At 42.8% G+C, this 24,728-nt stretch overlaps 1 long non-coding RNA gene across 1 annotated transcript; it reads left to right on the forward strand.

Annotated features, from left to right (window-relative positions):
• The first annotated feature begins 3,918 nt into the window (after positions 1-3,918).
• LOC113628983 (uncharacterized) lies at positions 3,919-24,119 on the forward strand. The gene is made up of 3 exons (XR_003436312.1): positions 3,919-3,929; positions 8,166-8,171; positions 23,969-24,119. It is a non-coding gene; the product is annotated as an uncharacterized LOC113628983 (long non-coding RNA).
• The last annotated feature ends 609 nt before the right edge of the window (positions 24,120-24,728 follow it).

Below are 24,728 nucleotides of genomic sequence, written 5' to 3' on the forward strand. Positions count from 1 at the left end.
TCTAATTCCTTCTGGTTCAATCTTGCAAAATTGTACCTTTCCAAGAGTTTGTCCATTTCTTTGTGGTTTTACATTTTAGCTAAACCTTTTCTTCAGAGTGAACATAGCATACAGTGGTGGATATTTCAAATCCCTCACAGATTTTCCCTCTCTCCCATCCCTCAACTGTAACACTTGGGCCTTTGATTGAAAAACATCTTTTCCTGCTCTGTGATACCACCTCTGAAAATTTAATAAGGGGAGATTTACCCAGAAAATAAAATAATATTAAGTGCACACCAAAGGGACTATTTCTTGAAGTTCCAGAGGTTCTTCTATTCACAATCCAGTTGGGACTGCTCTGGATATACCTTTGCGTCCTCCATTATATTTAACCTACGCCCCAGATAAGGAACTCACTGCTGTACCTGACGCTCTATGGGCTAAATATTACACTGACATTGGCAAAATAATAGGATCAGGACCTCTAAAAGTTCAGATAGATGCTACCAAACTATTACCTAAAACCTCCTCAATATCCCTTGAAACCAGAAGCAAAGGACAGAGCAAACATACAGTTGAATGCTTTATATCCAAAGGTCTTCTCATGCTCTGCACTAGCCCTTGTAACAATCCTGACCATAATGCTCTGTAAGACACCAAAAGCATATTGATTTGTACAAGGTCTCGGTTCTGTCAAAATTGTTTTCTGTAACTTCTTGGTGGTACCTAACCCAAACACCATCCTGTGCTCAACTCCTCCTGAAGCCACGTGCTTCCCTGTGGGGGATATTTGCTCGGCCTTTCTCAGTGTGCCTCTACCCAGGAGAGTCAACTCCTTTTTGCCCTCACCTGGAGAGGACAATATGGCTGGACAGTCATGCCCCAAGGGTTCACTCCTACTTTTCCCAGACCCTCAATCAAAATGTAAAAGATCTAATTTCTCTTGTGATTCTGTTTTGATATAATATGTAGATGATTTTCTACTTTGTTCAGAGAACAAGGAAGCCTATGAAAAGGATTCCATTTACTTGTTGTCAGCCTTAGCAGAAAGGGACAAAAAGTTTCAAAAGATAAATTACAATTGTCAGAATACATTTCATTATTTAGGGCATTAACCTCTCTAAAGAGGGAAAAATACTCTCTCCTCATAGACTAAAGGCTATCCAAGCTTATCCTAGATCCCTCCAAAATGACAATTGAGAAGATTTTTGGGTTTAACTGAATATTGCAGATCTATTGATATATTTAATTTAGTCCCAAACTGCATCTGTCAGATATATAAATTTCATCACAATACATTCAAATACATAGGGTTGTCTTTTCTTTTCTTTCCTCTTTTCTTTTTTCTCTTTTCTCCTCCCTCCCTCCCTCCCTCCCTTCCTTCCTCCTCCCCTCCTTGTGTTCTCTCTCTCTCTCTCTTTCCCTTTGGTGACTTACTTTCTGTAGCCCTGAGTTCTCCTGCCCCAATCTGGATAGATTCTCTCCAAAATGGTTTCCAAATGCTGGTTTTCCTTTTGTTATCATCCTCGAAGTTCTTTTTGCCTCTTTCCTGTGTTGGATTCCATGCCTTCTTCTTTCTCAGTTTACTCCCATACTTGGTCAAGTGCATCTTCCAGAAACTTCTAGAAAAAGGATACATGTCAGTTAATTTTTTTAGATTTTGTGTGTTTGAACATGTTTTCATTCTACCGTTTTACTTGAATGGTTTCAACTATATATTAGTCTGCTCAGGAGGCGGTAACAGAACACCGCAGACTGGGTGGCTCAAACAACAGATGTGTATTTCCTCTGGTTCTGGAGGCTAGAAGTCTGAGATCAAGGTTCCAGTTGCTTCTGCTTCTGGCGAGAAGTCTTCCTGGCTTGCAGACAGCTGCCTCCTTGATGTGTCCTCATATGGACTTTTCTTGGTGCAGAAAGAGAGCCAGCGAGCTCTCTAGGTCTCTTCTTAGAAGGACACTGAACTTATGGGATCAGGTCCGACCCTTATGACCACATTTACCCTTACTTCCTTAGAGGCTCTGTCTCTAAATATAGTCACATTAGGGAATAGAGCTTCAGCATATGAATTTTGGGGGGACAAAAACATTCAGCTCATAACATATGTACATGTGTTTTCCTCCGTTAGAAATATTTTTCCTTGGAATTTTGAAGGCAATTCTCCAGTATCTTCTAGTTTTCAGTGCTGTTGAGATGTCTGAAATCGTCCCCATTACTGAACCTTTGTATTGAAGTGTTTTGTCTTTCTGGATGCTTTCAAGATCTCATCCCCAGGCTTCTGAAATTTCATGATGATGTGCTTTAGTGTGTTTTCTCATTCACTTCTGTTGGGTACTTTATCGACATTTTCATTTGAGAAATTCATATTCTTCAGTTTAATATCTTCAGGGATATTAACATTTTTTCTCTTAGATAATTCCCTCTCTCTTTCTTCTTTTCTAAAGAGGTCCTATTTTTCTGATATAAATATCCTGATATGAGATGTTAGTTTTTTTACTAAGCTTTATTTCCCATATCATTTCTTTGTCTTCCCAATCTGTCTGTTGTATTTTGGTTTTTGTAGGTACAGCTCTGAGGCAAAGCATGATAGCTGTACTGTTCTTCCTACTACATGAAGGCAACTACCTCTGACTATACTTGGAATAAGAATGAAAAACAATTTCTGTGTGCTCACTCATCGCCAGGGGCTGTGCTAGGTTACTCCAGTGATATGACGCCACATCAGAATTGCAGCAGTGATCGCCATCACTAACTGCTCCTGTGTGTGATAGTCTAGAGTCCTCTTTGCGCCCTCTCTGGTTTTTCCACTGGGCAAAAACTGCAAGTGTTAAATTGTGTTGTGTTACGAATACCATCCCTGGTTTCGAAAGTAGTCAAATTCATAAAAACAAAGTAGAGTAGTGGTTGCGAGGGTTGGGGGGGGATGGGGAGTTGTTTAGTGGGTGTCACTTCAGTTTTGCAAGATGAAAAAGCTCTGGAGATTTGTTATACAATAATGTGAATATACTTAACACTACTGAACTGTACACTTAAAAGTGGGTAAGATGGGGGCTTCCCTGGTGGCGCAGTGGTTGGGAGTCTACCTGCCAATGCAGGGCACGTGGGTTCGTGCCCGGGTCCGGGAGGATCCCGCATGCCGCGGAGTGGCTGGGCCTGTGAGCCATGGCCGCTGGGCCTGCGCGTCCGGAGCCTGTGCTCCGCAATGGGGGAGGCCACAGCAGTGAGAGGTCTGCGTACCGCAAAAACAAACAAAAATATCTTTTAAAAAAAGTGGGTAAGATGGTTAATTATATGTTATGTGGTTTTTACCATAATTTTTTAAACAATTAGAAAAAAAAGAATACCATCTCTTACATTTCTCACATGCTTGATTTTGGAACAAATTGCTGCAGTTACACCAGGGACGTGATACGGTGTTTGGTTTACTATCTTGGAAAAGCTTCAATTCCGCCCTTCCTATCCAAATAACCTGTACTTCACAGGCCAGGGAACCCAAGTGGAGATTCTGCTGGTTACTACATATATCTATTCCCACTCTGCATTCTGGGATTAGGGAAATAACCATAGATAGAATGGGTCTCTGGTCGCATTGGACAGTCCATTTGGACCAAGACTCCATTTACCCCAGGATCTCTTTAAGCCTGTACTCTGCCTGGTGGACCACAGTGGAATCTTGGATCTCTGGAGAATAGGGTCACTTCAGAGCCCATATCTAGTAACTCCAGGAGATTTGGTATTTTACCTTTCCTAATGTCCAGTTATTCTCTTAAATGGCTGTAAGGCACCTCTAGGGAATCCTGGAAGGATGATTTATGGTGCATATCTGTGACTGCATTACAGGATCCTTCCCCAAAGTTCTTGCTTATTAGCCAAGGAATTCTGGGTCTTTGAACTTATTTAGGTGTGGGAACTATTTAAGAGGCTGTTAACTCCTCATTACAAAAACTTGAGTTAGGTGTCTTCCCAGCAGACCTAGAATTTTTCTACCTATAAATGCAGAGCAGCATCCTTTATATTCTGGGGATTTCATGATCAATTAGATGATCCTCCAGAGTCCTGTGAATCTAAACCCTCTGATAACAACTTGGCCTTTGTGGCTTATTGTGGTAACTGTGCTCACCTTGTCTGTGCTGGCAAAGGCTACCATCTGTCTTCTACTATTCAGGGATCCCATCATTTCCACTGAAACCAGCGAGCACAGTTCCATTGTGGCATATCCCCCGATTTCCAGTGGCGTATAGAGGATAGCTACCACAGAGCTTCTCAGATACGCTGGGTACCCGCTTCCCCACCAAAAAATATCTTCCCATCTCGTCAATGACTGTCTTAATTTCCTAATGTCTTGGTGAAGAGTGTGTCCTCTGGTCCTTTTAGAGGCTAAGATTAGGATAGGGGTGGCTGAGTAGGTTGGTCCTAATAGATCCGGTCCCACGTTTCCATCTCATTGAGGCTTTGGATTCCTTCTGCGGTAAACCAGAGAATTTTTGGCATTTTTAACCTCATTGACTACTTGTCACTGTTGAGTCCAGGCTTCAGTTAACCAGTCCAGTAGATTGTTAACACTATTCCCGGGCGCTGAAGCCAATTCATGAAATTCTAATTCCTGGGGAAGTGTACCCTTGTCAGTAAATGCAATCCAGTCAAGCTTTATATTTCAGTTCTCCTGGTGTCACACTCTTCAGATCACTTGCATTTGTGCTATTCAGAATCCTGGAGCAGACCCTGTGCTTTGTCTGGGTTCTGTTAGTGGTGAACTCCCGTTATGAATGTGAAGGCAAGAAACGTTTGTAGGGCTGGGTCCTGAGGAGAAGCAGCATTTATTTATTTATTTATTTATTTATTTTCGCGGTACGCGGGCCTCTCACTGTTGTGGCCTCTCCCGTTGCGGAGCACAGGCTACGGACGTGCAGGCTCAGCGGCCATGGCTCACGGGCCCAGCCGCTCTGCGGCATGTGGGATCTTCCCGGACCGGGGCACGAACCCGTGTCCCCTGAATCGGCAGGCGGACTCCCAGCCACTTGCACCACTAGGGAAGCCCCAGAAGCATTTATTTTTAAAGCAGGTACAGGAACAGTCACTGAATTTATTTTCTCCCTCGGAAGGGGTTGACTCCACTCTTAAGGAAGGTTCAACATTCTCAGCCTCATTTCTGACTGCTCAGGTGACCCCCTCCCGTACCTCAGGTTCCCACTCCTTCTCCACCCGCTGATAACCGTATCTTGGTGCAGAGACATGGTGGGGCTGAGACTTCTAGGTTTTATAACTGACATCTCCTAAGATCAGGCTTGCGGTACCCAGCCGTATCTTCTCTGTGACTGCGTAGGATAAGACACTCTATAAATCCTGCCATAGAATCTCTCTGTTTTTCCACTTGTGTTTGGAGTTGGATTATCACAAACTCCAGTTTCTTCCTTTCTCTGTGTGCGCTCTCTAGGGCCATCAGAAGCCAGCTGACCCCACTTTATCTTTATCATCAATCCCATTAATTTTATGAGCATGTTACCATAGCAGTGATGAGTCCCAGACAGTTTCCTTCTCAACAACTTGCCAACCTGTAGGGCATCCCATGCCCTGTGATAATTTCAGTAACTGTGATGCCAACACTTGCCATGCGTGACTTGAATCCCATTTTCTCTTAACAAGCTATCTGTGAACTTTTCACATCCCAGAATTCTACTTTACAGTCTTTTTCCTAGGACCGCTCCAGGCAACAATTACTTTATCAGTCAGGATCCTGTGAGAAGACAAATGGTACCTCAAACTAGTCATTCTCAGGAGGGTTTAATAATGGATTGTTTGCCCAGGTGTAGATGAGGTTTAAGGGAACCGAGAGAGGATAATGTAGTGCTGCGGGTTAGTAATTGTGGGGAGCTGATGCCATCGTGGCCTGAAGAGGCACGGGGAAGAGGTGGTTACTGGAACCCAGAGAGGGAGGCTCTGGGGAGAAGGCTGCCAGGTAGAGCTCCCCCTTTGGGAGAGGATGAGGCAGCCCGTCAGAGCGACTGGGAAGGGAGGGAGTTGAGGGGGAGAGACTTCACTTCTTCTCTCCTCTGATTTCAGCCCGATGCTTCTGTTGGCTAAATCCTACCAGAAGCCAGGAGGCAATCACTAATGCAGTCTCTTCCAGCCGAACACCTGGGGCCCACATTGGGGTGGAGAAAGGTTGAGAGTCAATATAAGAGCGCACATAGAAGATAGCCAGCATCACATGGTCTAAAATACTGGCCTGCCTGGCAGAAATCATTGTCAGAGTTCTCCTGGGTTTATGATTTATATGTGCCATTCTGTGTTGTCTGGTTTAGTGAATGTACATAAACTTATGAGTTATTTTCTGTTTCAGTTGATATATGTCCCTTGAAGAAAGTTCTGTAAGAAAGTAGTGGTCTTATTTCTCAGGAGTTCCAGATAAAGCCTCACTTATTCCACTTTTATTAGAGAAATAATTAACTTCCAAAATAAAAATAATTAATCTTTGATTCTTCCAAATAGCAAAACCCCAAAATGATAATAGTAATAATCACAACTAAAAGGAATTACTTCAATTTTGTAACCTGGAAGGTTCTCAGTAATGAGGTGATGGGGTTAGAGAGAAGAGATGCTTTTTTAAAAAAATATAAATTTATTCATTTATTTTTGGCTGCACTGGGTCTTCGTTGCTGCGTGTGGACTTTTCTCTAATTGTGGCGAGCGGGGCTACTCTTCACTGCGGTGTGCGGGCTTCTCATTGTGGTGGCTTCTCTTTGTTGCAGAGCACGGGCTCTGGGCGTGTGGGCTTCAGTAGTTGCAGCACGCAGGCTCAGTAGTTGTGGCTCGTGGGCTCTAGAGCACAGGCTCAGTAGTTGTGGTGCACGGGCTTAGTTGCTCCACGGCATATGGGATCATCCTGGACCAGGGATTGAACCCATGTCCCCTGCATTGGAAGGCAGATTCTTAACCACTGCACCACCAGGGAAGTCTGAGACACATTTTAAAGATAAGAAGATTGTTAGGCTTTGGAGACTGGATTGAGGGGAGTGTTGGGGAAGGAAACAATTTCCCTCTACCCTTTCTGGGTTCTTCTAGCTGGTGTATGAATTAAATTGACTTGAGACAAGTTAACAGGAGAGAATCAGATTTAATTATGTATGTATGGAGAATCTGCACAAACATGGGAGATTCCAAAAACAGGCAAAATGAGGTATATATGGTAAGTCCCCTACATACGAATGAGTTCCGTTCTGAGAGCGTGTTCATAAGTCCCATTTGTTTGTAAGTCCAACAAAGGTACCCAACTAATATAATTGGCTATATAGTATTGTACTATAACAGGTTTATAATACTTTTCACACAAATAATACATAAAAAACAAGCACAAAAAATAAAACATTTTTAATCTTACAATACCTTGAAAAGTACAGTAGTACAGTACAACAGCTGGCATTCAGGGGCACATTTGCATCTTTGAAAGTTCACAACTTGAAGGTTCGTATGTAGGGGACTTAGTGTATGTCATTCTGGACTAAGGAGAAGGGGACAGGGGTATGGGACTTCAAAAGGAAGGAAGGCAAGTCACAGGAAGATGAAAAAAGAGGAAATGTTTGGTAAACACACGTTTGCTGGGCCATGTAGAAACAATGGGACACAGAGAAAAATTGTAACACGCGCAGTTTGCTAGGTTCTTCTGTGTCTACCACAGCTATTTCCTATTATACTACAGATGGCTCTCTGCCTGGGATGGGTCCCCTATCTAAATTCTTTCAGGCAGTTAAGAGGGAAGAGGTAAAAGTTATTCCTGAACCTTTTTTCTTTTTTAAACAACAAGCCTACAATAATCCTCATGCCAAAGAGACAGATTTTGGGGTGGCAAATTTTGCTTCCCTACAGGAGGAACTCTCCCTTCGGTGAATTGTTGGATGGTGGTGGTTTTTTTTGGCCGAGCTGCTTGTGAGATCCTAGTTCCCTGACCAGGGATTGAACCCAGGCCCCCTGCAGTGGAAGCAAGTCCTAACCTCTGGACCAGCAGGGAATTCTCTGGATGGTGGTGTTTTAACCAAGGCAGGGAATCCTGGAGGTGTTGTAGGATTGGATTGGGGAACTACTCAGTTGTGTCTAGGCTGAGTTCGGAGGTACTTCTGAGACATGCAGGTAAAAATACAAAGGAGACAGGCTATGGGAATTAAGGAGAGAGTTCCAACCTGGGGATGCAGATTTGCGTCCTGGGCTTGGAGGTGTTTCTGTGACTTGGATAGAGGTGGTCCTGATGCTAATTCTCTTTGAAACATCCTAGCGATATGACAAACCAGAAAAATCATGTATCTCAGGGGAGAGGAGATAACATTCCACTTGTGCTCAGGAGCCAACGGGGGCTGGAAAAGTGTACGTTGGGAGGATACCTGGCCACCCTCACCTGGTTCACGGTTTTGTCTTGGGCTGGCCCACACAGTGGTTCCTGAATAAATGTAGTTTCACGGGGCTCCGAACTAGGTTCACTGTGACTCATTTTCTGTGACAGGGTGTGGAGACCAGAAAGTGCTGGCCACCTGCCTCCCTCCTGGGACTGTAAGTAGCTGAGGCTTTTCTGCCTTTTGTCATGTTAAATGGTGCCTGCCAGTGCCTGGAATCCAGGAGGCTTGTACTTAATTTGTGAGAGAAAAGGGCGGCTCACTCCCCTTTCCCCGGCTGCTCTTAAAGAACTCAAGCTTTCCTAAATGGTTCCCAAGGGAACCCCTTCAGGCTCCATCTGAAATTCATCTTTATTTCTGAATTACTCCTTTCAAACTAGTTCCCATTTCCTGGGGAGAAGCAGCCCTTTGCCTATTTGATGCTTGTTTTTTGGGGGTCCTGCATGGATTTCTTCTATTTGTTAGGGCTCTGACGGCAGCATAAGCTAAGGTTCTCTCAGATCTTGGTAAGTAGCCAGAATCCACATCTTTCAAACCCACCAATTGTTCAGTAGCCTGTTTATATCAACCCAACCTCCAAACGTTCCCAGGGTAATGGCCACAGGGAATGGAATTGAAACAGGAGGGAAGGGGGCAGGGCACAGCCTTTAAAAGAATGGCATAGCCATAGTACATGACAAAGACTAGTGAGAAACAACTAGGTCCAAGATGGTGGAAGACTTGACTTCCAGTAGACCTTGAGCCTCATTATATGCTCATTGTAATACATTAGCATCTAAGTGACACACCCACCAGCACCATGACAGTTCTGAGGCTAACCATAAAAGGCCAGAAAGTGGGTGGTGGCCCAGTTCCTGGAAATCCCTGCCTCTTCCTCAAAATAGTTGGAATAATCCTCCCACTCATTAGCCTATGAAATTACCCAGCCCATAAAAACTGACCACACCGTATTTTGAAGCATCTTGCCTCTTGCCTTCCGAGATGGCCCACACTCTGTCTGTGGAGTGTGTTCCTCTCTGAATAAATCTGATTCTTACCTGTCGCTTCGTCTGTGCATTCTTTCGCGATGAAGAATGAACCTTAAATTCGCCGGGAACAGAATGAGAAGAGAATCCATCTGCAGAACAAACATCCATTTCACTTTCCACTCAGGGTCACCAGAAGGGCTTTGGGACTTATCTCTCCTGGGATGCATGCTTCGGTCTGTGAGCTGCTTTCCGAGAAGAGCCTTTACCGGCTGTGATGCTGCTCAGGCCATCTGCTTTAAGGTTTCATGTGCTCTACGCCTTACAGAACCGGAATTTGTGATCTCTCACAGTACAGGGCTTGAGGTCACCTTGTTTGAGAGCAGCAAGCAGAGAAAACAATAGCTTTGTTCCTTAGGACCGTGATCGATAATAGCTTTCAATAACATTGACAATGAAAAAGGCTTCAGTTGGACAGACTTCCTAAGGAGCTTCCTTTTTAAAAATTTTATTTTTTTAATTAATTGTTTTATTGGAGTATAGTTGATTTACAATGTTGTTAGTTTCTGCTCTACAGCAAAGTGAATCAGCCATACATATACATATATCCACATCTAAGGAGCTTCTTTCAAAGAGGCCACAGAAAGAAATGAGGGAGTGGGGAATCCAGAACCTTCCTTATTTTAGCTTGTTGTAGCAAGGAGATGGTGATCTATCCTTCAGGCCTTTCCCTGTGGCTAAGAAAGGCTGCTAGTGGAGTGTTACTATGATGGGCTTTCCAGGGGAGCTCCTGTTGTATCTTTAGTTACAAGAAGTAGAGTTTCCTATATTTTCTTATACCCCAAATCCATCAACATTTTCTCTGAGGCGACAGCAAGCACTGGAGGATGATAGAGGTGGATTTTCCTTTGTTGTCAGAAGCTCTGGTTCATGATTAGTCACTACCTTTTTAGGTAATAAAAGAAGGCTTGACTTTAATAAAATATCTTAGCAAGTAAACATGGAAATTTACCAATGGTGTAAATTAGGGGCATGACTATATCACAATTTATAGGTCTTTGTTTTAAAAAAAAGTTTCTCTTGTGAGATCCCCTAAAATGGCTTAATTATTTGAATACAGACAAGGAGTTATTTCGATTTTGATACTCATCTTGTAAAAGAATAAAGTATATACTTTTAAGCCAAAAAACAAAAACGTTGTCTAACTATTCGCTGATTGTAAGGGCATCAGTATTGAAACAGTAACTTCATTATTTTATGCCCAGTCCTCTGATGTCTAAAACATAAGTTTTATGTTAACTAGCTAACAGGTTGTAAACAAAATTACTTTTCCTAGGTTCCTTCAACAGTCATAGTTCAAACTGTGGTGTTTTCTTCATTGGCAGGCTTAAAGGTCCTATTTCCAGTGTATGACTGACTTACTAGGAAGGAGCTGAAGCCAAATACTGAATGTATTTGCACTGATCTGCGGTAGGTGAGAGGGTTGCCTGTAAGTAACTGTATGTCTGTGTGTCCATTCATGGAACAGGTGGGAAGAACCCAGCTATGTGAAGACACCCAGCAGAACAAAGATCATGATCGTCTTATGACAGATACTTCTTTGCAACTAAATGGGAAATAAGGAAAGTGTTGAGTTTGTGGATGTACCTGCTAGTTGATAAGAGTTGGTAGAGGATTATTCCTGTGTCTATTTAGGCTATGTTCACATGGTCATGTGACTTGAGGCACAGAAGGTTTGTTGTTCGGAGGGGCTGTCAGAGTATCTTTATTCCTGTCTCACAGGACAGGCTCCCACGAGAAGACTCCCTTCTAATATATGTCCCTTAGAAATGACTTCATCTGCCACATGAAGGGAGACTTTTTATATTTGCCTTGGAGTTTCCATTAGAGTCCTAGAAAAACTCTGAAAGGGGTCTAAAGCTAATGCAGATCTCTTCTCTTGAGAAGTTTTGGTTATGATAAGTTATCTAGGACAATGAGTTGAAGAGACATTGCTTACATGGAAAAAAACCAGTCTGATTTATTGATGAAGAAGAGAGAACTATAATGAGTATTGAGTGAGGTAAAAAATAATATTCATTGCACTCAGTATTGGAAGAAGAAATAGAATAAATAACACCCGAAAATGTTTTGCATTTGTCAGAAGCTAAAATGTTGATAGGCACAGTGTAACGATACAACTGAAGCTGGTGGTGGGGTTTAAATATTTTGCAGCAGTGTGCACGTACATGAGTGTGTGTGCGTGTGTGCATGCATGTCTGTGTGTGTGATTGTACATGGTGAGTCGGGTGGGTAGAGTTTGAGGCTATAGGTTAAGAAAAATATAAAACGCCACTGGATTTTCTCCCCAGGAAACTTTGCCGATGTGATTGAAGAATTGATTTATTTTTCACTCTTCAGTGGTGATACCCACTTTTCTTTAAACGTGATCCAGTTTCTACTTGCTATTCTTATAGAGAATTAAGGTTTAATTCCTGATCTTAGCTGTTGGATAAATGTGCTGTTAACCCTCCTGTTTTATAGAGTCAGGCCCACCAGCAGCCCCTAACAGCTTTTCTCCCTAACTCTCCTTTGATGTCCTGAACTCACAGTGTGCTGTGTGTGTTCAGGACTCACATTCTGAAATGTAGTGATATCGGGTCAGTTATTGAAGCAGAGAGTTGTTATCTATCCCCAATGGGTCAGTGACCCCTCAGTGGGTCCTTTCCCTGGAATTGCAAATGCCAATCAAAGGAAACCAGGTTCGATAAAGCTGAGTAGAAACTTTATTCATTGATCAATGAATGGAGAAGGGAGAGCTCCTGCTCTAAACGCACCTTCCCTCTGAAGGGAGGGGAGGAGGGTAATTTTAAGGTTTAGGAGGCAGGCATGTCGTCAAGCCTCTAGGAAAGGGGCGAAGATTTCCAGGGGTGGGGCTGTGGGCAGCTGGGACATGTGCAGTCTTCCAGGTTTCTTTGCACAGGGCACTAATTGTGCCTCTCAGAGTACAAATCCTCACCTGGGGCGGAGAACTTAGCATGGTAAGGAAGCAGAGGTAACTGTGGATGCCTCCAGGTCTCGTCTGCAAAGGCGCGTTCCTGTGGTCAAGTCCGAACCAGTGCAGGGTGGTTGGCCATTGCATATCTCTCAAAGCACAGATGCAAAACATCTCTGTCAAATACCAGGTACTTTTGAAACAAACGCAGAGGTAAATCAAGGCAAGGATCCTTGAGGTCTCAGGGACCGGTAGGGGTGTCAGAGCATTCTCACCAAGGTCAGGGTGTTTGAAAGTCAAAGGAAGCCGAGTACAGTCTGAGGAGCCCCATAGAATTAGTGTGTTCATTTATGGTGTTACCCGCAAGGAGAGGACCAGATACCACGGGACGCAATGGTCCTTTGCAGAGAGAAGAGCCTTTATTGCAGGATGGCCAAGAAAGGAGACAGGAGGCAAAGCTCAGATGTGTCTCCCCAGTCTGGGCTTCTGTCAAACTTCGATGAGTTAGGGGAGGAGGATTGGATGCGGAAGTGCTGGGGGGGTAGGTTTCTATGGGAGGGCTTTGGAGCTTGGTGTTTATGCTAAGACGCGGTAAAGCGGCTTCGTACTGCATCTTCACGGACAACGGACCCTTCGTGCCCCAAAGGGCTCTGGCATTCAGGTTCTGGTCATGTCTGTGTCCTTTCATTCTGTGAGAGGTGAGGTGCGGGGCTGGGGAGCTTTGATTCCGGCTGTTGTTTGAGATCAGAGTTTTTTCCTCTGCACATGCTTCAGCTGCATGACTTGCGTTCTGTTCTTTTGTCTCGAAAGATGACCCAGTACAGTATCTTGCTAGAAACAGGAGGGGCCAGTTTGGCCTGGTTCTGCGCTTAGCATAGTCCACGTGGAAGAAATCCAGCCGCACCAGGGCACCAACTGTGGGCTGACGTGTTGACAGTAGTGATGGGACCAAAGCCAGCAGTCGGACCCAATATGTGCAGGAACCTAAGAGAGAAAAGCACAGTTTCAAAAGAATTATTGACCTACCTAGACAAAAAAGGAAAAGAATCTGCAATCGGTGGTTCCCTGGGTCATGCTGGACATAACTGTCAGTTCAGCTCTATACTTCCTGCAGGACCAAGGTTGTCCCGTGGCAGACTTGTGATGGGGAGGATGATGGGCCAGGTCCCCATGTCCCTGTCCTCTGAGAGCCTCCCGTGTCTTTGGAGAGCTCTTCTCAAGCACCAAGGCCTCAGTCTGCCTGCTGGATACCCGGGGTTCCATTGATGTGGACCAGTGTCGGGACAAGACTCATGCTCCCATATTTCCTACTTCAGACTCAAAATTCACCCATCTAATAACATATGTATTTTGAAGTTCTGCTAACTGCTCTGTGATGGGACAATCAGTAAGTTAATTTTTCTTATATTTTAATTACCTAGTTATTTACATTCTTTCCATAAGTACAATATCTTAACACAGTCAAAATGCACACTTCATCCGAAAAAGACTTGCGAGTAACCTTTTTTTAAATATCTTTATTGGATTATAATTGCTTTACAATGTTGTGTTAGTTTCTGCTGTATAACAGAGTGAATCAGCTATACACATTCATATATCCCCATATTTCTTCCCTCTTGAGCCTCCGTCCCACCCTCCCTATCCCACCCCTCTAGGTGGTCACAAAGCACCGAGTTGATCTCCCTGTGCTATGTGGCTGCTTCCCACTAGCTATCTATTTTACAATTGGTAGTGTATATATGTCCATGCCACTCTCTCACTTCGTCCCAGCTTACCCTTCCCCGCCGCGTCCTCAAGTCTGTTCTCTACGTCTACTTGTGAGTAATCTTGATGGCAGTGTGGAGCTGGAAGGGATGTTGGAGATGGCTTAAAGTCCAGTCTTCTCGTTTTGTAACGGAGGCGGGAGAGGCTGCCCTGAAGTGAAGCCACCCTGCAGAGTCACACAACTTACTGGTGTCGGGGCAGAAATTAGACCCTGGCCTCTTGACTCTGTGTCATGTGTGGTGAGAATCAGAGTCACAGTATACAATGGTGGGATTTTTGTGTTTGTTGTTCAAAGGCATATAGGAGCTTCCTAAATCATCAAGCCCTTTCCACATGCAGGATGCTGTGGTCAAAGCTGGAGGAAGATATACTGACTTAGGGGAGAGACAGTACAAATGTGCCTAAGAGATAAATCACAGTCCTAAGGGATATACCTGTTCTGACGTGTGGAGCAAAGAACTACCTCCGAAAAACATACAAACCATATTAATTTCTGTTACCTCTGCATTTTACCACTATTTAGTGTTGAATCTTATAAATTCAAGGGTCATCAAAGTATGCTTGTTATCTCATCTTTTTTTTTTGCTGAGGTTGAGAATTAATTCATTTGAATTACTCTAAACTCTGAAACTTAGAAGAAAATTCAAGAGCCTGTGTCTGGAATACAAATACCCCTACGAATCAGGTTTGTCCCAAAACTCAAGGAAGAATAGAATTGGTAAAATCAGATTTTAGGCCTGACTTCAGAATAGGAATACTTGGGAAGTAAAAGGAGAGTGAAGAAAAGGTTGTTAATTGAGATGAAGGAAGAAAAGAATTTCCTTAGGAGAAAGACTGAGATCTTAGAGGTCAGGTCAGACAAATATGAAATATGTCAGATCTGTGTTCCTTTTGGAATTGGGCTTGGGAAGCGGGGATCTTACGATTGTTAATAGATTGTTGAGTGTTTTGAGGAGCATCAGTTTATAATATCATTCTTTCCTGTCTGGATTCTGAACCAGTTAAGTCTGAAGATGCCAGGAACACAAGGCTCAAAGAGAAACTGGACATTAAAAGGCTTGAAAATATGTGGAATGCATGCTGGGGCTAGAGAAGGGAATCTCAGGTAAATCCTGGAGACTTGGAGGGACCACCTTGCAAATTTCTCCATTTCGCTACATGAGGGGAGATTGTGGAGAAGAGGTGACAGAGGATGACCCACAAGCTGAACCCAGGCAATCGGAGGCTCCTTGCCCCTCCCCTGCCCTTGGAAGGTGTGCTCTGCCCACTGTGCCCACAGTGGGACCCATTTTCAAGGATGCAGCCTTGAGAGAGCAATGTGTTGTTGAGACCACCTGGATGGTGTACGTGACTGAACCCCCTTTAAGCCTCTACATAAACTTAACATTCTGGCAGTGGGTGCAGAGATCTAGTCGACTTTGGGCTGCCAAGACAAACCTTGTACGTAAGTTCTCTTGCTTATTAAACCTGCCACCCACCAATCTGGAGTGGTCTGCCTCTTTCTTCCATCTCTCCTGCCTTCCGTGTTCGGGGGCCAATTTCAGATTTCACCCAGGAAGCTCCTGAGGTTGTGACCCAGGATGCTGGAAGACAGAAATGTCTTATGTGCCATTCTGGGGAGTGTGCAGTATGTTTAGGGGAATTCTTTTTCCTAGGAAAGGGGATGCATAATATCCCAATTTCTTCTTGATGGTACATTTCTCCTAACGTGAGTCTGGATTTTTAAAATACTGCATTTTGAGAAGATTATTTTGTTTGGAGCACGCATGGTAGGAGCTGGTTTTGTGTCTTCTACATTTTGCGCCTGGGGTGCTGATGCTTGGTGTCTCATTTTTCCTATTTACTCTGACTCTTTGGACAAGAGATTTAAGGGAGAGATTTGAGTTTGGTTAATTCAACTTGGAGGTTATGAAGGAATCGATTCTGTGAAAGTTAGGCTGTAGCTACTGAAGCTGGGGCCTGACTCCACCCAGGCATGGAGGTGAGATTCTCTAAGGCAACGCAGAATAGAATTTGGGAGGGGGACAAATTTGGGGACAGATTTTTCTCAGCTATAATATATGAAAGGATTTTATTTCTGGAGTCCAGTTTCTTTCTCGACACTTACTGTTTGAGGGGATTCATACTGGCTAAAGCTGGTGCATATTTGTATCGCTGCTGGAAAAGCGTGTCCTTTTGCTTCTTGCACACGTCTTGGGCAGCTGTGTTGCAGTGCAGCTGGGCATCATTTGAGATGGGAAATAGGTAGGAAGTGAATTTAGGCTTGGGGATACAGTTTGGCCTTGAAATTAATTCAATAAATGCTCCCTTTTGGCCATTTCAGAGCCTTTAGGTACAAAAATCCTCTCCATGTGAACCCAAGGAAGATAAAGAGCGGCAATAGGTGTAGACAGAGAGGTCTTGTGGAAGTGGAAGAAGCAAAACTGCTCTGATACTCTGCAGACTTTCTTCCTGAGAGAGAGAGTGTGAGCCATGTTCCCAGTTCATTGTGGACCTGGTTGTTCCAGCACTGAGCTAAGAGAATAAAGGCTGTGTGTGTGTGTGTGTGTGTGTGTGTGTGTGTGAGAGTGGGGAGGTGTTAGTGGTGGTGGTGATGAAGAAAAGGCTATTCTGTTATTATTTTTGCCTCTTGTGAGGGGACTTTCTCCCCCACGATTCCGGCTTCCAGGGAGGGGCGAATCTGTCAGTTGGATCCTGCGCTTCTGTCAGGACTGGGTTAAATCTGCCAGAGGTCACTGCTCCTGCACCACCTGGTTCCTTGTCCTGCTTCCTGTAAGATTTTCCCATCAGGCATTGTGCTCCTCGCCTTCATCTAGTAGGTTTCCTTGCTCTGGGCTTCCCCAGTTTTCTGACTTCTCCATGTTAAGTCAGTAAGTAGCTGCGTCAGGTCAGACCCGTGCTGGGGCCATCAGGCATTGTGGGGAGGAGTCCATGTTAAGTCAGTAGGTAGCTGCGTCAGGTCAGACCCGTGCTGGGGCCATCAGGCATTGTGGGGAGGAGTCCATGTTAAGTCAGTAGGTAGCTGCATCAGGGCAGACCCGTGCTGGGGCCATCAGGCATTGTGGGGAGGAGATTATTAAAGCTGATATTTTGGTACCTGTGTCAGCAGACTTTTCTGGAAAAATCCTGCATGTCCAGATGAAGACTCTTGCTCTACCTTTTAGGTCTGACACTCTTTCTTTCACCTGGAGAGACAGGGGCTTGATGGGCTGCCACTTTTGTTTTCAGAGCAAGGCCTGAGGAGTTTCATTACAAAAAGTGAATTAATACAAGTTGCAAGAAGAGAAAGGAACAGAAGAATGAAACATACTCTAAATTCCTTATGTCTTTTGCTCTTTGAGAAAGTGACTCAAATAAGAAAAGTTATAATTTCATCTCATCACTCTCATCAACTTGGATGTGAAAGGGAGTCAGGCAGCTTCACTCCTGGGTAAGAGGAAGCAATTCTCATAATTGGGGCTTGATGGTGGACAGACCTCTCAGCTGGTCGTTCCTAAAATGGGTGAAAGGAGGTCTACACCATTTAGACATTTGAATGAAAAGAAAGAACCCCTACCAGCAGTAGTTTGAGAAGGCAGCTCTTGATGATTACTTAATAATTTGAGTAGATATTAATCATTTGAGCAGTAGATTCTGACTGATAGCTGTCTTCTTGAATTCTGAATTTTTTCATTACTGGTTATATTTGTATTTATTTAAAATATGCCAAAGGAAAGGGCATGTTCCCTGACCTTTGGTCAAGAAAGCCCCCAAACATTTATTACATTATTTTTCTTTATCAAAATTTTAAACTTGTCTGTAGTCAAATTAATCTTTTCCTTATGGCTTCTGGATTTTGTATTATTTTTAGAAAGGCTTTTTCCTCTTTGATGTATCTATGTGTGTCTCTGTATGTATTTATGCATTGTACATGTATATACCTACATATGTATCATTCATACTCACATTTATCATCTCCATTCATTTTGTTCTTTGGTTTAGCTTATATTTATTGTAAGGAGTATTCTTCTCAAATTATGCCTAGCTGCATTATCTAATATACTGCTCCAAAAAAGTATGCAAGGAGTACAGTTTTTTTTTTTAATAAATTTATTTATTTTTTGGCTGCATTGGGTCTTTTTTGCCTCATGCGGGCTTTCTCTAGCTGTGGAGCAGGGGCTACTCTTCGTTGCGGTGCACGGGCTTCCCACTGTGGTTGTTTCTTTTGTTGTGGAGCACAGGCTCTAGGCGTGTGGGCTTCAGTAGTTGTGGCATGTGGGCTCGGTAGTTGTGGCTCACGGGCTCTAGAGCGCAGGCTCAGTAGTTGTGGCGCATGGGCTTCCCGGACCAGGACTCGAACCCGTGTCCCCTGCATTGGCAGGCGGATTCTTAACCACTGTGCTACCAGGGAAGTCCAAGGAGTACAATTTTGTATAGAGTTTTTTTGCAGCAATATGGAGAATGGGTTGCAGGGATGCAGACGGAATATGAATGGGACAGAAAAATCAGTTCGGGTTATAGTGATAGTCACAACAGAGAGGAAAGGAGAGGCTGCAAACACAGTCAAGTGGTAGCCTGGGCCTGACTCAGAGACCGTGGGATGTGAGCGTGTGGGATGGGAGAGCCCAGGTGCCTGGACCATGGGGATGACCAGATGGTGGTGGTATCACTGAGAACGCAAATACCAGTGAAGGAGCAAGTTTTGGAGGAAAGAAAATGAGACTGAGAGATTTTAGTTATGTCTGCTTAAAAGGAATGGGAAATGCCTGGAGGGAGTAAAAAAGCCTGGGCAGGCCTGGCAGCGGCAGTGGTGGGTGGAGGTTGGCAAAGATGGGAGGCTTTGGATGGGCAGGCGTCTGCTGAAACCCTTGGTGGTGGGACATCAGGAGAGGGGTGAGGGGTACAGCAGGGAGGGAAGTTAAAGCTGAGTGCTGACCCTCTCTCCACCTATAATTCTACCCACAAACCCCACTATCTACCTGTTTTCTATCCTCATCTCAATCTAGAAAAGCCAAGACAAACCCATTTTAGGATTAAACTGTTTACAGAAGGGGTTTCTTGTCTTGGAGGTGGAAGCTGTAATTAGCAGTGACTACGTTACGCTGTTCAATGAAAGACCATCCTTTGCCCAAAGTACTGTATGCGGCGCATGTCTCTGCAATTTCCATGTTAGCCACTGGGTGGCGGGCTCAGTTCACAGAAACAAAACAATCAGCTCCGCAGAAGTTTCTTTTGCTAACACTGTCGACAAAAGGAGGACCGTTAATAGAAGCCAAGATTGGCTGCTTTGTAGAAAGGAGAGGATATAAACTTAAAAAAAAAAAATTACCCTTTTATTGAATAATCCATTTGAGCATTTACTGCTTGATTATGTGCCTTACAAAAGTGTGTTGCTTTTAGGGGCTTCCGTGGTGGCACAGTGGTTAAGAATCTGCCTGCCAGGCTTTCCTGGTGGCGCAGTGGTTGAGAATCTGCCTGCCGATGCAGGGGACACGGGTTCGTGCCCCGGTCTGGGAAGATCCCACATGCCGTGGAGCGGCTGGGCCCGTGAGCCATGGCCGCTGGGTCCGGAGACTGTGCTCCGCAATGGGAGAGGCCACAACAGTGAGAGGCCCGCGTACCGCAAAAAAAAAAAAAAAGAATCTGCCTGCCAAGACAGGGGACTATGGGTTCGAGCCCTGGTCTGGGATGATCCCACATGCCGCGGAGCAACTAAGCCCATGTGCCACAACTACTGAAGCCCGTGTGCCACAACCACTGAAGCCCACGTGCCTAGAGCCCGTGCTCCACAACAAGAGAAGCCACCTCAATGAGAAAGCCTGCACACCACAACCAAGAGTAGCCCCCGCTCACTACAACTAGAGAAAGCCCACGCGCAGCAACAAAGACCCAACGCAGCCAAAATAAATAAATAAATAAAATAAATAAAAATTTTTAAAAAGTGTATTGCTTTTTTTAAACTTTTTTTTTAAACTTTTCTTTTTTCTTTTTTTTTTTTTTTTAACATTTTTAACGTATTGCTTTTTTATTCCCTGTTTCCCCAGGACGCTGAATTTGAGAAAGCAATCAATAAAGATTAGTTCAGACAGCCAGGTGCCACAATCGCATAGTGATCAAATTCTGTTCCTTAACCAGACAAGCTGCTTTTTACTCCCAGACCTCACCTCTCTAATGCACCCCTTAGTCCTTCCTGTGGACTGAATTGTTCCCTCCCACCCCCCCGCCATGTGACTGTACTTGGAGATATGACTTTTAGGTGGTAATTATGGTTAGATGAGGTCGTAAGGGTAGGGCTCCTAATCCTGTTTGATTGGTGGCCTTAAGACGATTTTACATTTCAGGATTATCTTAATGATAAGTACTGGGGAGTTGAAGAAACCCTAAGACAGAAGAACAGTAGAATATTTTTTTCATTATCCCCAACTGTCTTAAACAAAACGAAAATCCCTAAAACTTGTCATATATGTATATTTTATATAGTATATATAAATTTTTTGTTTAGGAAATTATCAGATACCCAGTTGCACAGAGCCAGAAGAAAGCTGATAGTCTGTGGCAAAACTTCTAGAATCTCTCCTGCCAATTTTCCCGTTTGCTAAAAATAAAAATTCTTTAACTGGGGACAAGGCCCTTGATTCTGCAATTTGTAATGAGACTTAAAAGTGCATGTCACCGGAAGGTTAAAGTATTGTCTTATATTCATCCCAAGGTGTAAAACATGGATTCCTTTACATGTAGCTGCTTCGAGGAAGTAGAGTAGAGAAGTGGTAATAAAAGAAGGGGGAAGGTGAGGAAAGGTATAGAGAACCAGGGGAGATAAGAAGACAAGCTATCTCGTTCAGAATTAGCAAGGCCCAGATCTGCTCAGTAGCCTCGAGATTTTGTTGTTTTTTGCTCACTTACAAAAGGCATACACTTAAACATTGAAATAATCCAGACTTTTAACTTTAGATCAGAATCTGAAGTCCAGTGCTGACATTTATGCCTTTGGGCAAGGTGCTTTCTGATGCCTTTTCCTGATCTGTAAAACAGAGCTAATGCCTACTCGTGGAGTTGTCTGGAGGCGAAAATGAGATGACGCCTACAAAGCCTCTAGCCTTGTGTGGCACAGCATTGGTGCTTGGGATTGTTTGGTGAGGGGTTAGCATCATAGTTAAGAGTGTAGCCTTTGGGGGTCAGACTTTTTGGCTTAAATCCAGCTTGGCCACTTATTAGCTAGGCTGTTAGAACAATTTGCTTTACAAGTTTCCTCATCTGCAAGCTGAAGGTCATATTTACCTCCTTTTGTGAGGATAAGACAACATGCCTCAAGCTCTGTGTATAGTGAGGGCTACTTTATAGAAGCTCGATAACCGGCAGCTGATCCTGTCCACTCATTAGGCTTGGTCACCTCATTTGGCCCTGGGGGAGGAAACTGTAGATGGAGGCTGCAGTAGCTCTCTTCTGCTCAGGCCTCTCGCTTTCACTCTTGCTGTCTCTCTCTTATTCTCTTTTTTAGGTCTCCTGGTGATAAATGCTTCCAGTTTTAGTCTGACAATGAGCTTATTGAATTTTCACTTTTGAAAAGTATTTTTACTGTGTATAGAATTTTAGGTTAAAACACTTTGAAGATATTATTTCATCATCTTCTGGCTTTCATTATTTCTTTTGAAAAGTTGTCCTATATCTTATTGTTTCTCCTTTGAAGGTAATCTTTTTTTTAAAAAAATTTCTCTTTACCTTTGTTTTTCAGCAGTTTTAGCTCTGTAAATAAACTAGGTACATCTTACTCTGATGTACTTAGGTATGATTTTCTTTGTATTTATCTTGCTTGGGGTTTGTAGTGCTTTTTGAATCTGTGGATTTATGTCTTTCGTTATTTGTAGCATTATTACTCCAGATATGTCTTTATTCCCATTCTCTATCTCTTCTTCTGGGAGCCTGATTACATGTGTTATATATTTTTATTATATTCCTTTGGTCTCAAATTTTTATATTTTCAAATTTTTTCTCTCTCTGATTCACTCTGGATATTTTCTTTTTTAAAAAGACTTTTGGGGAGCAATTTTAGGCTCATAGCAAAATTGAGTGGAAGGTACAGAGATTTCCTGTATGCTCCTTACCTCTATGCATGCTTAGCCTCCATCATTATCAGTATCCCCTGCCACAGTGGTACATTTGTTACAATTGACGAGCCTACATTGACTCAGCTTAATCATCCAAAGTCCATAGTTTACGGTAGGGTTCACCCTTGGTGTTGTACATTCTGTGGGTTTGGACAAATGTATGATGACATGTATCCATCATTATACCATCACACAGAGTATTTTCACTGCTCCCCCATATCCTCTGTGTTCCATTTATTCATCCCTTCCCCTCACCCCCACCCCATCCTCTGGCAACCACTGATCTTTTTTACTGTCTCCATGCTTTTGCCTTTTCTAGAATGTCATATGGTTGGAATCATACAGTATGTAGGCCTTTTCATATTGGCTTTATTCACTTAGTAATATACATTTAAGTTTTCTCCGTGTCTTTTCATGGCTTGATAACTCATTTCTTTTTAGCACTGAACAATATTTCACAGTTTTCCTATTTTCTCACATAGTGGAGATCATTGGTTGCTTCCAAATTTTGGCAATTATGAAGAGAGCTGCTATAAACATCCATGTGTAGGTTTTTATCTGGGCATAAGTTTTCAGCTCCTTTGGGTAAATACCAAGTAATGCAATTGCTGGATTGTACGGTATGAGTATGTTTAGTTCTTTAAGAAGCTGCCAAACCGTCTTCCACAGTGGCTGCACCATTTTGCATTCCCACCATCAATAATGACTGTTCTGGTTTCTCTACATCCTCACTAGCATTTGAAGTTGTCGGTGTTCCAGATTTTGGCCATTCTTAATAGGTATGTAGTGATATTTCATTGTTTTAATTTATATTTCCCTGATGTCATATGTTGTGGAGTATCTTTACATATGCTTATTTGCCATCTGTATATCTTGTTTGGTGAAGTACCTTTTAAGACTTTTGGTCCACTTTTTAATCAAGTTGTTTGTTTTTTTATTGTTGACTTTTAAGAATTCTTTGCTTATTTTGGATACAGTCCTTTCTCAGATGTGTCTTTTGCACATATTTTCTCCCAGCTCATCTGTTATTTCTTCTTAGATCATACCTTTGATGTTATATGTAAAAAGTCATCCTCATACTTAAGGTCATCTAGGCTTTATCCTATGTTATCTTCTAGGAGTTTTATAGTTTTGAATTTTACATTTAGGTCTCTGATCCATTTTGAGTTTTTTTTTGTGAAGGGTATAAAGTTTGTATCTAGGTTTATTTATTTGCATGTGGATGTCTAGTTGTTCTTTTACCATTTGTCGAAAAGACAATCCTTTCTCTTTTGCATTGCCTCTACTACTTTGTTAAAGATCAGTTGATTATATTTATGTGGGTCTACTTCTGGGCTCTGTACTCTTCCATTGATCTGTTAGTCTGTTTTTTTTTGCCAGTGCCACACTTCCTTGATTACTGTAGCTAAAAGTAAGTCTTGACATTTGGTAATATCAGTCTTCCAGCTTTGTTCTTCTCCTTCAATATTGTGTTGACTTTTCTGGGTCTTTTGCCTCTCCATGTAAACTTTAGAATGAGTTTGTTGGTATCCACAAAATAACTTGCCGGGATATTGATTGGGATCACATTGAATCTCTAGTTCCAGTTGGGAAGAACAGGCATCCTAATAATATTGAGTCTTCCTATCCACTTGATACTTTCTTCTGAATTACAGTCAGTCCACCATACTGTGGGTTCTGCATGTATGCACTCAACCAATGGCAGATTGAAAATATTCAGAAAAAAAATTTCAGAAAGTTCCAGAAAGCAAAACTTGAATTTACTGTACACCAGCAACTATTTACATAGCATTTATGTTGTATTTATAACTATTTGCATAGAGTTTACATTGTATTAGATATTATAAGTAATCCAGAGATGATTTAAAGTATACAGGAGGATATTTCTAGGTTGTATGCAAATACTACGCCATTTTATATAAGGGACTTGAACATCCGTGGAATTTGGTATCTGCATGGGGTCCTGGAACCAGTCCCTCTGTGGATACCAAGGGACGACTATATCCTCTTGTCATTAAATCTATTTTCAGTGATTCATGTTAGTAATTATGTTTTTCAGGTCCAGAATTTCCATTTGAGTTTTCTTTGAATTGACAATTTTTTTTTTTTTTTTTTGGCTGCACCACGCAGCTTCTGGGATCTTATCTTAGTTCCCCAACCTGGGATCGAACCTGGGCCCTGGCAGAGAAAGCACCAAGTCCTAACCACTGGACTGCCAGGGAATTCCCAAAAGTTTACAGTTTTGAAGTTTTCCATCTTGCTTGTTTAAGTTAAATATGTCACTCAAGGTTATTTTAAATTTCATGTCTGACAAATATCTGGATTTCCTATGGGTCTGTTTCAATCAATATCTGGATTTCCTATGGGTCTGTTTCTGTCTTATGTTTTTTTCTTAATTTTCAGACAATTCTTACCTTTTTGGTCCTGATACTTTTAGATTGTATCCTCTACATAGTGCATGAAAAATTATAATGAGAAGTTGAGGCTCTGGACACTGTTATTTTTCTCCAGTGATGATACACTTTTGCTTCTGGAAGGCAGTCAGGTCAGGGACTGATTACCTCAGTTCAATCAGATGCTG

The sequence above is a fragment of the Aethalodelphis obliquidens genome, unplaced genomic scaffold, assembly GCF_003676395.1.
Source record: "Aethalodelphis obliquidens isolate GAN/ISIS:26980383/991018 unplaced genomic scaffold, ASM367639v1 scaffold25, whole genome shotgun sequence".
Lineage (NCBI taxonomy): Eukaryota > Metazoa > Chordata > Mammalia > Artiodactyla > Delphinidae > Aethalodelphis > Aethalodelphis obliquidens.